Source organism: Camelus bactrianus, chromosome 14 (genome assembly GCF_048773025.1).
Source record: "Camelus bactrianus isolate YW-2024 breed Bactrian camel chromosome 14, ASM4877302v1, whole genome shotgun sequence".
NCBI classification, from domain to species: Eukaryota; Metazoa; Chordata; class Mammalia; order Artiodactyla; family Camelidae; genus Camelus; species Camelus bactrianus.
In genome coordinates this window covers 5661974-5674867 of record NC_133552.1, presented here as the reverse complement: position 1 = coordinate 5674867, position 12894 = coordinate 5661974, and positions in this window count along the sequence as shown.

Here is a 12894-nt window from a genome sequence, read left to right as displayed (position 1 = left end):
GCTATAGCTTCAACCATCATACTCTCATAGGATAACACCTCAAGAAGGAAAGAAAAAAGGAGGCATTTCTCCTCAGGCACTTCCTTCTTAACTGAACTCAGTCATTCTTAATTAATCCTTTTGTTATTGTTGCAAAGATTAGAGTTAAGAAACATTTTAGGTATTGATATTGACTAGGTATTGATACAAATAGATATTTCAAAGGAGCATTGTAGTCATTATAGTGATGACCCAGTTCACAGAAGGCTAATTCAGGCAAGGTCCATCTAGAAGCTGCGCATGGTACAGTGTATAGATATCTGTTGAATGACTGCCGTGATTCTTAAAATTTATCTCTTAATGTGTAAACAATAGATATTCTTGTTATTCCCCCAGAAAAAAACCAGATGGCTGAGTCTAGTGAACAAAGGGAAAAGGGAAAACAGGCAGAAACCAGAAGATGATTCCAAAAGGGAGACTCAGTGTTTATTTCAATCAAAGCTTAGCATCAGAAAAGACCTCTTCTTGGGGTCAGAGAAGTTTGACTGGGAGCTCTGCCAGAAGTGGGACTAGAATCTAGGGCCTGGCAGAGACTCTGCTCTGGTATCCAGGAAGAACAGCTTGGCCTAGGGCCGGGTGGACAAGAAGAGTGGGACTTTGCAGGGCTCGGGCAGAAATCAGGATGACAGTGGATGAAGATAGACTTGACTTGTGAGGCTGGACAGAGCTCTCTATCCCATGGGATCTGAGTCACCTGAACCAAGTGAGGCTTTTTTTTGTTACCTACAACCACCTGCCTGTGGACACAGTGCACCCTTGTCAGTTACCATCTGGAGGAAAGTGCTTTTCTCCAATCCGCTTGCAAAGACTGGCCCTCCTGCGTGTCGTTAGCATGATCATGACCTCCAGGGGATAAAAATACAGGGAGATAGATACTCTTTGGGCCCAGGGCAGAAAGAAGAATTTCAGGCTCTTCGGGAGGGGAAACCAGGGGCACAGAGGTCCGAGCTGGACGCTCCCGAGTGTCCCTGTCACAAGCAGCACCTGCCCTTGTAAAAGGCGTACATACGCAGAAATACAACTGGAGTTTAAGTTTGGGGGGTGGGGGATCCACCTCCAATGACAACAAAGCCCTCCCTGAAGTATTTTTATAACTGTTATTTAGCATATTCCAAAGGAATAACCTTACTCAGAGTGTCCTGGTGTTTTAATTTGGTGACATACAGTATAAACCCCAAGATGCGTAACCACCAGGTGTAGGCAAAACACACTCAAGCTCCCAATAGACTCATCCGTCACTTTGTTCAGCGTGCAGCCTGGAAGGAAATTTGAATTTGAAATTTGACAAGTGCTTCTTTAGAACACTTGAAAAAATGAGCTTTGGGCCACTTGCTTGTGTCCTAAAGGGATGGAGCTTGCGAGGAAAAGAATGGCAAAAAGTCGCAAGACCTGTTCGGGCCTCCAAGCGTTTTATAGTGTCAGGAGACCTGTTTAAGCTTGCAACCATTTTATCCTCATAGACGTTAGTCGTGTGATTTGTTTTTAAATAAACAGCACCATTTTATTTTGATTTCTTTTGCTATGTCATGATGCAGAGCTACCTGTTATCATATTTGTACAGAAAGTAGGAGCATCCTTGCAGGAAAAAGAGAAACCCAAGAGTGGATTTAACAGATAAATTATATCCTTAGACGAAACTAAATTCAAAGACCAGCATTTTATTAAGCCAATAACTTATCTCCAGGTCCCTAAAGCTACTTATCTGTTTTTGCTGTTTATGAAAGAAAAGTGTGTATGTGTAAGCTACAGAGAGTGATGCTTATGTTCTCCTAAGGTTTTAACTCAACTCTGCCCTGGAGCATCAGTGCCCACTGCCACGTGGTACCTTTCCTATTTATTCTCTGCCCTTCTCCTAACCCTTCTCAGAATTAAACATCTGTAAAAATGGGCAAAATGTTTTGTGCAGCCATTATGGAAAACAGTATGGAAATTCCTTTAAAAACTAAAAACTAGACTTACCATAAGATTCAGCAATCCTGCTCGGGGGCATATATCTGGAGGAAGAAACTCTAATTTGGAAAGATTCATGTACCCCAATGTTCATATCAGCACTATTTACAATAGCCAAGGCATGGAAGCAACCTAAATGTCCATTGATAGATGACTGGATAAAGAAGATGTGGTATATTTCTACAATGGAATACTACTCAGCCATGAAAAGAATGAAATAATGCCATTTGCAGCAACATGGATGGAACTGGAACTCGTCATACTAAGTGAAGTAAGTCAGACAGAGAAAGACAAATATCATATGATATCACTTCTATGTGGAATCTAAAAAAATGACACAAACAAACTTACCTACAAAACAGAAACAGGTGCATAGACACAGAAAACAAACTTATGGTTACCAAAGAGGAAAGGGGGTGGGGGAGGAGTAAATTAGGAGTTTGGGATTAGCAGATACACACTAGTATATATAAAATAGATAAACAGCAAGGTCCTACTGTATAATACAGGGAACTATATTCAATACCTTGTAATAGCCTATAATGGAAAAGAATATGAAAAAGAATACATACATGTGTAACTGAATTACTAGGCTATACTCCAGAAATTAACACATTGTAAACTGACTATACTTCAATTGAAAAAAAAATGTGCAAAAGGATGTGACGTCACACGGTTGTTGTAAAGATTATATGAAATTAAGTATGTAAAGTTCCAAACGGTGCCAGACATGGAGTTTCCAGCTCCCTTTCTGCGACCCCCTCCTTTTTCTTTCTATTCTCGTCTTGTCGTTTCCCTCTCTTTCCTTGCCCTCTCTCTCCTGAAAACAGGCAGATGTGGGATAGCGTCTGGAAGGCTTGGGGGGATATTGCGTGTTCTTTGCCCATCCTGCTACCCGATGAAAGCCCCAGGCAGTATGAAAAATTGCAAGGGAAAGAGCTTCACAAAAGCTTCACCTCCTTGACTTTGTAACTGGTGTAATTCCCCGCTGGCAAGATAACTAAACAGCCGAGGTCGTGAGGCCAGTGTCTTGAGCGGTGGAGGAATGGAGAGGGTCGAGGACGCTTGCTCTAGGCTCCCCGGGGAGAAGCAGAGCCGCCAAAGGGAGCCGCTGCCACGCTCTGCCTCCTGCCCGGGGCACGGATCTGTGCCTGTTGCCCTCGTTTTCCTGTCAACTTACTCTTTTGCAAACTTTACGTCTGGGTGGACTGCTTCTTCATTTCCCTTCCTCTTCCACTTGTGTTATGTTTGTCTTGTATTCTCTGTAACACACAGAAATATTTGGGGTGAAATGTGCTCTGAGCTTCAAGGATTTGGGGGAAAGACGACTTTGTAAAAATATAACGAACGATGGAGATTTTCAGCGGTAATGAAAATGGCTGGGCTTGACGCTTCAAATCCTCAGGCTGCCATCCTGTACGCCGCGAACATCACCAAGCGCATCTTTGTTCACATTGCTGTGGTGTTTTAAAGTACTTACAAAATAACATATTTTAGGAAAATCCTCATGTTAGACTTTCTATGAGGAGGAAATAACCTTTTTTCTCACCTTTAAAGCTGATTCAGAACCCATATGCATTTTAATTTTCAAGCTAAATCTGAATGCTGGTAATCTCAGTTCCATTCAAAAATGACAAGAGAAATTCACTAAACAGAACTGGGAAAGCCTTCTGGGGCTTTAACAAATGCACAAAATTACCGTGTTCCTGTCTCTTCCGTGCGCTCCCGATCTCACTGAGGACTTATGTTCCTACTTTAATGTCACTTGGGTATAAGACCAGGAATGGAAAAGTGACACAGGAGGAAATAACAGTACAGAGGAATATTTCATGAAAAACCTACCCACAAAGTCAAAACAGAAAATTCCTCTCCAAATCCCCATAGAACTTTGAGACTGTCAGAACTGGCTGTACCCAGGAGACAGGGGCAGCTTTGTTGACAAATCAGAAGCATAGTAATTCCCCATTGACTTTATTTCCCTCGCTTCCCTGAGACAATCTGACCAATCTTGTGAAGCAATAAAATATTCCCAGCAGGGGGATGCTGGGAGAGTCCTAAGAGATGCAGAGCCCAGCAACTGAGCCTTCCTCATTTCTTCAGCTGAATTATCCAACTCTGCATTTTTGTGAACAACTGAATTCTGTGCTGAATTCTCGTGACAGGCCAGGGAAGGTTGGGATTTTAGATGTCTATGCGTGATATTTCCTCTAAGTGAAAAATACCTGGAACCGCCTGCCCCCTGGTCCTTCACTTAGCTGGCTCCTCTTTTTCATTTGGGTCTCAGCTCAAATGCAATCTTTTCCAAGACTTCATCTGACCATCGACCCTAGAGTTACCTCTTGCCCCTATCTCCCTTCCCCCAACACCTGTCATTCTTTCTTTCATTACCCCATTTTATTTTTATTTGCTTTGAAGATTTATGACAATCCCAAATTATCTTGTATACCCGTTCGTGTACTTGTTGAGTTTATTAGCTGTCTCTGCAAGTAAAATCCAAGCTGCGTGAGCTGTGCATTTCCTGACCTGTCTGCACCCAGCAGGTGCCTGACACACCGGAGGCAAATGCAGGCAAAAGCAGTACACGTGCCTGCCAAGGTACCATTCCAGGGATGCCACATGGCCACGCAGTCCCCAGTGTCTTCCCCGTGGTCCTTCTGAGGCTGAAACTTTGGTTGACTGAGGTTTGGGGAAGGTCATAGAGTACTTCCAGGAGGGCACTGACTTTCAGAGGATGCATAGGAGTCAGCCAAGTGATGACACAGGAATGAATTTCAGCAGGCGCAAGGAGCAGCTCATGCAAAAGCACAGACGCATAAAGAACTTACCGAGTTCTCAGATCTGCAAGCTTTTCTGTGTTACTGTAGCAGGCATTGAAGGGTGAAGACAGGTGAAAAATTAGAGAGAAAGCAGGGGCCAAATACTGCAGGAAATGAACTAAGGCACTTGGGATGGCATTGAAAGAGTTTTAAGCAAGGAGGCAAAAAATAGAGTGGTGAAGAGCAATCAGGGGCTTTTGAGTGAGTCAGACCTGGTTCAAGTCCCAGTTCCACTACTTACAAGCCACATGCCCTGCTGTCTGGGCCACGTTTCGCACGGGATAATAAGAGAGCCCACGTTTGTTGTGGAGATTAATGAAGCAAAGGTACTTCGCCCTGTTCTGGGCATATGAACGTGTGCAGTTGCTTTTAGCTTTCATGATGATTATGGAGGGGCAACATGACTATTTACACCTTTTAGAAAGAGCCCTCTGGAACCAGGGCAGAACAGATGCGATAAGCTTTCAGATTTCATGACCTGAAAAACAGTTCATTTGTTTTTTTTTAACTTTATGAAAGTAAAGCTGATGCATAGTAAAATGCACATTTTTGAGTACACAATTTGATAAAGCATTTTTAAGACTCCACGGAGACCACTATAGGAATTCCAATTTTCACAGAATATATAATAATGACAACATACTACCAGCCATTTCAAAGAAATTATAGTAACACCAGAAAAGTAAGAAAAGCATCTCTCCAAACAAAGAGCAAACATTTAAACTGAGGGAAAAATTACTTTCTGAAAAACGTGTCTACTTTCATTCGTTCTCTCTTTCCTTCTTCCTTTTTTGATGAGAAAATTGAGCAACTCACCCATGTTTACACATCTAGTAAACGGCAGAGGCAGGATTTAAATCCAGGGCCCAACTCCTAACCAATATGTTATTTTTCCCCCTTTCTCTTTCACTGTCATCAGCAGAGTTCGTTTTAGGTCTTTTAGCTGTGGCATTAAGACAAAGGTAGTCATTGTAATAAATTAATGACGTCTGAATCCCCCCAGGAGATGCGAAGGCGATGTGCGACGAAGGCTCCTGGCATGCTGGACGAGATGCCCAGTTAAACAGGGTGATCCACTCTTTCACCGCGGCTGCCCTTGCGAGACAGCTGGGCCCTGGCTCCTCTGTGAGGTCTCTGGTCCACGTGCTGGAGGATTGCACGTGCTCACTGATTATTCAGTGTAGGAAACATGGTCAGTCACGAGATTCAGCCACGTGGGCAGCTGCCCCAACGAGGCCTGACTCAAGAACTGAATCAGTGATGACAGAGGCCACTCACAGGCCCCAGTCCTTCCGATTGTGGTGACTTCCCTGTGAGTGTGATACGTTGGAAGCCTTCAAGGGCGCACACAAGGCTTTGGAGAAAACTCTCCTCTATTCTTCATTAGGCTCTTTTAAATATTAACATAATATGCGGTACATTCACTGACAGACAATGCCACTACCTCCCTCGATGAAGAGGAAAACACAATTTGAACAGCGTGAAATAATTATGGATCAATCAATTTAAAAAAACTAGTGTCAAAAACGATAGCTACAGTCAAGGTTAGCGGGGTACAAAAGAAACAATTTACAGTTCACGCCACAAAGTTAGTATTAAGGAGAGTTCCCTTGCCTACGTGGGAATATAATGCTTACACAGGATTTTTTAAAAGTTGGATAGAGTTTTATTACTTTTGACATCAAAAAAATTATTTTTTCATTGAATAATCCTATGATGGTGAGCTGATTTCTAGGACAATGAACACCAAGACTGATGAGTGTGCTTTAGGATACCAACTTGATGATCCATTTTATATTCTCTTGGTACATTTGTCATGACTTAACACAAAATTACGTATTTCAACAATTACATAATGCCACTAGGAACTATCCTGTCTTTTTGTTTCTTGGAACATCTTAGTGGAAACTCATCCTCACACACATTTGAAAATTACAGAGAAAATGGGGCTGCTTCTCAAGAAGATTCTGTCTCCTCATTTGTTAAAAGGGTTGGAGATGATGTCATCGCTAAGGTTCCTTCCACCTTTAGTGCTGGATGTTCAACAGTGTGGGCAAAAGTGAACCAAGTCTGAATATTATTTCTGTGTTAATGAGGCACACTTCTAGATCTGAATATTACATCAAAGGGTCATCCCTGACTTTACAAAATCATGGAACCGGGAACAGAATTTATAGTTTCGTCTCTTCAATGCACTTATTGATAAGGTTGTTCGGTTTTATTCATTCAGTATGTTAAGTTCCAGGGCTACAAAGTTGAAGAAAACCCAGCTCAGGCCCTTAAGGAGGTTAGAGGTAGTTGGAGACCCATGGTACGAGCAGATGGAGAGGTGACTGCAGCCAAAGAGAGAGATAACAAAGCTGCCAACCTGCAGCAAAATCTTGTAATAACCTATAATGAAAAAGAATATGAAAAAAAATATATGTATAACTGAATCACTATGCTGTATACCAGAAATACAACATTGTAAATCAACTAACTATACTTCAGTTAAAAAAAAACTGGGTGTCACCCCCTCCATTCATGATGTGGTGGCCCAGGGGCTGTATTATGTCAGTAACTTATTTGTAAATAAGAAAATAATTTGAGTGTTACCTGATCGATATCTGTACCAAAATGACCCTTTAAACTCCAGGGTCATGTCACCCATTGCCCAGCTGGAGGGAGGAGGCACCCTCCCCACGTGGAGATCAGCCCAGCCGCGTGGGCGGCAAGCTACTGGGGCATGGTCCACACTGGCCCCAGACCTGCCTGTGCTCGCTGCCCTGTGTCTGCTCACTCAGTGTCAAGCCTTCAAAAATGTTTATTTCTTACACCCAGAAAAAGGCTCCATCAGATGGAAATCATCAAAATGCAAAATGAACCACCACAAGGTACAGGGGTTTTTTTTAACTGAATAAATGAGCATACCCAGTCAGGGCCAACTCCAAAATTTCTAAATATGAGGGGTTTCCTATCTGGTGTGTGTGTGTATGGATATGTGTCTGACTGTGTTATTGAAGCTGTGCTTACATGGAAAACATTTGTTTTTACTTGGATTGTATCTTGGAGGAGAGAAGAGTTGATGGGGGAACGGGGCAGGGCACAGTCACCACTGTGCACTGATGCTGCGTCAAGGGTATATGAACACAGAGTGTATCAGAAACACGTAGATGTAACTATAGATACACATAAGGGCTGGGGTTGGGGTGGTGGTAGAGCTGGTATTCTTGTTCATTCTAAGCAAGTTAACTCTTTGGAGAATAACTTGGATGTACAGTTCTAGAGCCACAGGGATGCTTGCAGACTTGACTGAGGGATAAGTTTCTGACTCTTGCCTAGGCAAGTAATTCAAAGCACAGAAAGATTTCTATGCACAAAGATTGTACAATTACAAGCAATCATATGTCCCCCAGATAGAAAATGATTGTATAAATTACAGTGCATTGATGAAGTGGAATAGCATGCAACCTTCAAAATAAGGAGTAGGCAGATTAGGTGGCTATTTGTAACATTTAAAATGTTTCATATTTTAAAAAATGAATATTCATTTAATGTTTAAAAGAAAAATGTAGGCAGACCGACAAATCTGTGAAATTATGTACACAAAAAATCCCTGAAGGAAATATACAGAAAACAAAAATAGATTTTTAATTTCCAAAACTTCTATGATACTGGCGTCACTCTTTATTTTAAAAATTACAGAGGAAATCTATACTGGGTTGAATATATATTACGTAGCAGAACGACTCGTCCTACTAGTTGCAGAACTTTGTTGGCAGGAGAGAGTAACAAGAACTGAATTAGGAATGTACAGAAGCCCTGGCCGCCTATAAAACTGGTCTTCCTGATCTGAAAAAAACAGAAAAAAAAAAAAAAAGACTTGGAGTTTGATGATCTCCAGGACTACCTAAGAGTTTTTAAATAAATTATGTCGGTCCAAGAGGTCACACAGCATGACAAATAACCCAAAACATACAGACGAAAAAGTACTGTTGAAGTTCAGAGGGCTTTTTCCATCCTTCTATAAAAACCAAACTTACCGGGACACTCAGTGGTCTAAAACCCTTCAATGGCTCCCATTTGCCATCAGAGTACCTCCAAACTGCTTAGCCTAAACCGCAAAGTGCTCAGTGATTGGCCTCCAGTTTCTCTCTCCTGCGGTATTTCTATCCCCACCACTCCCCAACTCCCAAGCATCAATCAGGGCTTCAGCCACCTCCTCTCCCTGGCCCCTCCGGCTCTAGTCTGGGTCTCCCTGTGCGTGCGCGTGTGCACGTGTGTGTGTGTGTGTGTGTGTGTGTGTGTGTGTACTCTCTTCCTGACCATCCAGCCTGCTCCAACTGGTCTTCACCTGCTTCAACTCCAGACACCTCAAGGCTGAATTTGCCTTATTTCCTCTGTGCTTTCAAAGTGCCCAGTGCTTGCCCCCATGTTGGCATTATCAACTCATCCCAAGGTATTTTAGTTTTCACCTTCCCTGTCTCTCTCTCTTGCCGGACTCTGAGCAAAGCGGAAACTGTCTTGAGATAAAAGACTCGCTCGGGCTGTGTCAGAGAGAGAGGTCAATGTCTCGGTTACTGAATGAGCACAGTGGGGTGGGGGAGGAGAGACCAGGGTGCTGCGATTGTTCCTTACGTCTCTGTGACTGCGGCCACCTTTGCAAATCACAGTACGTGCAGGTTATCACTCTCCTTAAGATAGGACTGGGGAGGAGGACGGGGGCTGAACTTGAAGGAATCTGACTTACATCATGTTTCTCAATTGTGGCTGCACATGCCAATTACCTGGGGGAGCTTTGAAAAGTACTAGTGTCAGATCTGGTCCGGGAGAGTCTGATAGAGTCATTCCGGGGTAGGGCTCTGGCCTCTGTCTTTTTAAATGGCTCCTGGTGATGTTTCTGGGAACCAGGCTGAGAATGTCTCTTTAGGGGAGTATAGAGTTAAAGGGGCTGGATTTATCTGCAATTAATTTTGTTTGGGGGCTTCTCAGGAGTGAAAATAGGTCAATCCTGTCTACTTCCTTACCTTACACAATTTAATTCTTCATATCCCAAATTCAGAGCACAATTCTCCAATCTACAAACACACAAATTCTCCAGTCTACACGCACATCGTATATTCATTCTGCTCCCACAAGAGGAAAGACTAAAGGGGGAAGTTCATTTCGAAACCAGTAACTAGCAAATTATCTCTAGTTTCAGAGAAAAGACCTTGGCCTTTTTTGTGGTAGGGGTTTAACATTTCTTCTATGTTAGGGCTCTTCATGTTGATATTAGGGGGCTTCATACAGATTTTCTCATGAAAAAGAAACGTAGTATAATTTAACAAAGTAAACGTTTGAAGTGACTCTAAAACTGGGACCAAAGAGGACTTGGGTAAAACCGGATGGAGGTGGTAAAAGCCGTCCTCCAAGTTCTCACTTCCACTTGCGAGCGGTGCACAGTGTCCCTGGCCCCACCCCCACCTCCAGGCATTGTTGCAGACCTTTCTCTGCATTTTGTGCCATTTTCTGATCCCCAGATCTTTAATAAATGACAATGGATGTCAAATGAGATCATCAAGCCAAGTAATACCTGATTAAAGGTTACTGGCCTCATAGCAAATCATGCTTCTGTCTAGTTTAAATTCATGAGTTTCTTTTGAAAACCCTTAAGGAATGATCCTAAGACGGATATCATTTCAGACTCCTTACGTGGCAGATGGGGGAGATATGTTTTTAATGACTTCACTGAGATACAGTTTACATGTAAAATTCATCCATCTCAAAAGCTGGAAGCAATCTAAGTGTGTACAGATGGATGAATGGATAGACAAAATGTAATCCCTACATTCAGACAATGGAATGGTTATTTAGTCTTAAAGAAGAAGGAAATTCTGACACATGCTACCACCTGGATGAACCTTGAAGACATTATGTTAAGTGAAATAAACTAGCCACAAAAAGACAAGTACTGTGATTCTGCTTATATAAGGTACCTAGAGGAGTCAAATTCATAGAGACAGAAAGTATTATGGTGGTTTCCAGGAGCTGGGGGAAGGGAATGAGAAGTTGTTCATTGGGTTTGGAGTTTCCATTTTGCAAAATGGAAGAGTTCTGTGGATAGATGGTGGTGATGGTGGTACAACAAAGTGAATGCACTTAATGCCACTGAACTGTGCACCCCAAAAAGGTTAAGATGGTAAATGTTATATTATCTGTATTTAACTATAATTAAAAAAAATAAATTCAACCATTTAAAGTGTACAATTAATTGGTCTTTAGTATATTTACAGAGTTGTGCAGCCATCATTACAATCTAATTTTAGAACATTTCCATAACACCCCCCTCCAAAAAAAACCTTCTCTCTTGGGGGAGATCTTTTTAACAGGTCATGGGTGTCATGTGTTATTCTTCTGGGACTTGACTTCATGGATTCCTAGGAGGGGCCTTAGAGATTTTAGTCCAACTCCTCAGATGAAGAAATTGAGGCTCAGAGAAGCAGAGTGTCTTCACAAATGTCACACAGCAAATTCATTGACAGAGCCAAGTCTTTTGATTTCCCATGGAGTTACTTTTCCAAATACAAAAATGCCATGTCACTTGCTTCCTTCAAATAAAGCTGACAGTAGATGAAAGGTATCAGGAAGATGTTAGCTTTCCCGGTGTGGACATGTGGGCTCTTTCTCCTGCCTCCCATCTCACCCACCTGGGTCAGGAATGAGAGAGTAAAGCGAGGAGAGCGGAGAAGTCTGCAACTGTTTCTGTAATGCTTCCTCGTGCCTTAACTGTTAGGGGAAGTGTTATAATGAGTTTTATGGAGAAAAATGTCATAGCCTCTCTTAGAAGAGTGATTGGAAATACAGCTAGGTGTAATGACTTTACTTTTGAAACATGCTGCCTTTGGTAACTGGTAGCCACCAGCATCATCATGTGTCAGAAATGCCAAGGTCTTGGGCTGGCAGTGGTGGTTCATACATGTCTCATCGATGTATGATTATTGGGAAGCAGCAGAGGAAATGTGATTTGATGCTTCTACATGTCGCATTATCTTCTGCTTCTTGCCTTTGTACTCACAGTGGTAGCATTTAGGTCCAGCAGAGCCTGGGCCATGGCAGCAGTTGGATGAAAGTTGGGGTTTGGAGTGGGGTGGAAGACTAACTTGGTGAGCGAAAGCCTTCAAAATGCCTTCCAATGCTCCTTCTGAACACATTGGTCAATTGAAGCATTTTCAGCTGCTCTTATTTCCTGGAGATCTGATGGCAAGGGCTCTGTGGTTGCTAAACATGGAAAATAGGGTCAAGGAAAATCATGTAGCAACAGACTCAGAAATATTTAGACCAAGTCCTGAAGCTTAATTGGGGCAAGATTTGGGCCTCTTTTTCCTTCTGACCTTTGGTCTCTCTGGGACTTTGACCAAAGGCCTTCCTCTTTCCTGGTTACCTTCCTAACTCAGCAGGAGATGATGTAGGCCCCTTGGAATTTCTCCCGCCAGGCTACTCATGAGGCAGGGTCTCTAAATGTCCTGTAAGTTTTCATCCTGATGAGATAGACCTGACTGGAGAGATTGCTATAGGGAATGACACACACTCCGAGACAATGAGTTCCCTGAGGATAGTGCCTGAATTATTCATTTTTAAACTCCTGGCGCCTAGCAGAGTGCTTAGCATGTTTGCTGAATGAATAAGTAGTAATATTTCACATCAAATGATGCATTATTATTTACAAAGTGATTTATTTCCCATGTATGAACTCATCCTCACAATGGCCCCTATTTTACCCCTGGAAGGTAGGTAAGGCTGTTTTAAAGATGAGGTCACATAGCTGTAGGTTGGAGAGGTGGCTTTCAGTTGGCATTTTTAAACAGGTTTCTTATCAAGACTGCCCTTCCTAAAATGCTCTGAACACTAAGAGAGATATGAATAGGGAGTCAGACATTTGTGGTCTCTGCATTTTGTTCCTAAATGTAAGGTAGACATATGCTTCATCCAAGTGTCTCACTAATGCTATTATTTTGTCTGGTTGCTAGTCACTGAAAGTGTATAAGTTTTCAATTACATTTTGAGTATAATAGAATTCAGGGGATAGCCTGGTAAACTGGTTAATCCTCCTGTCATTTGTAGTAAATAT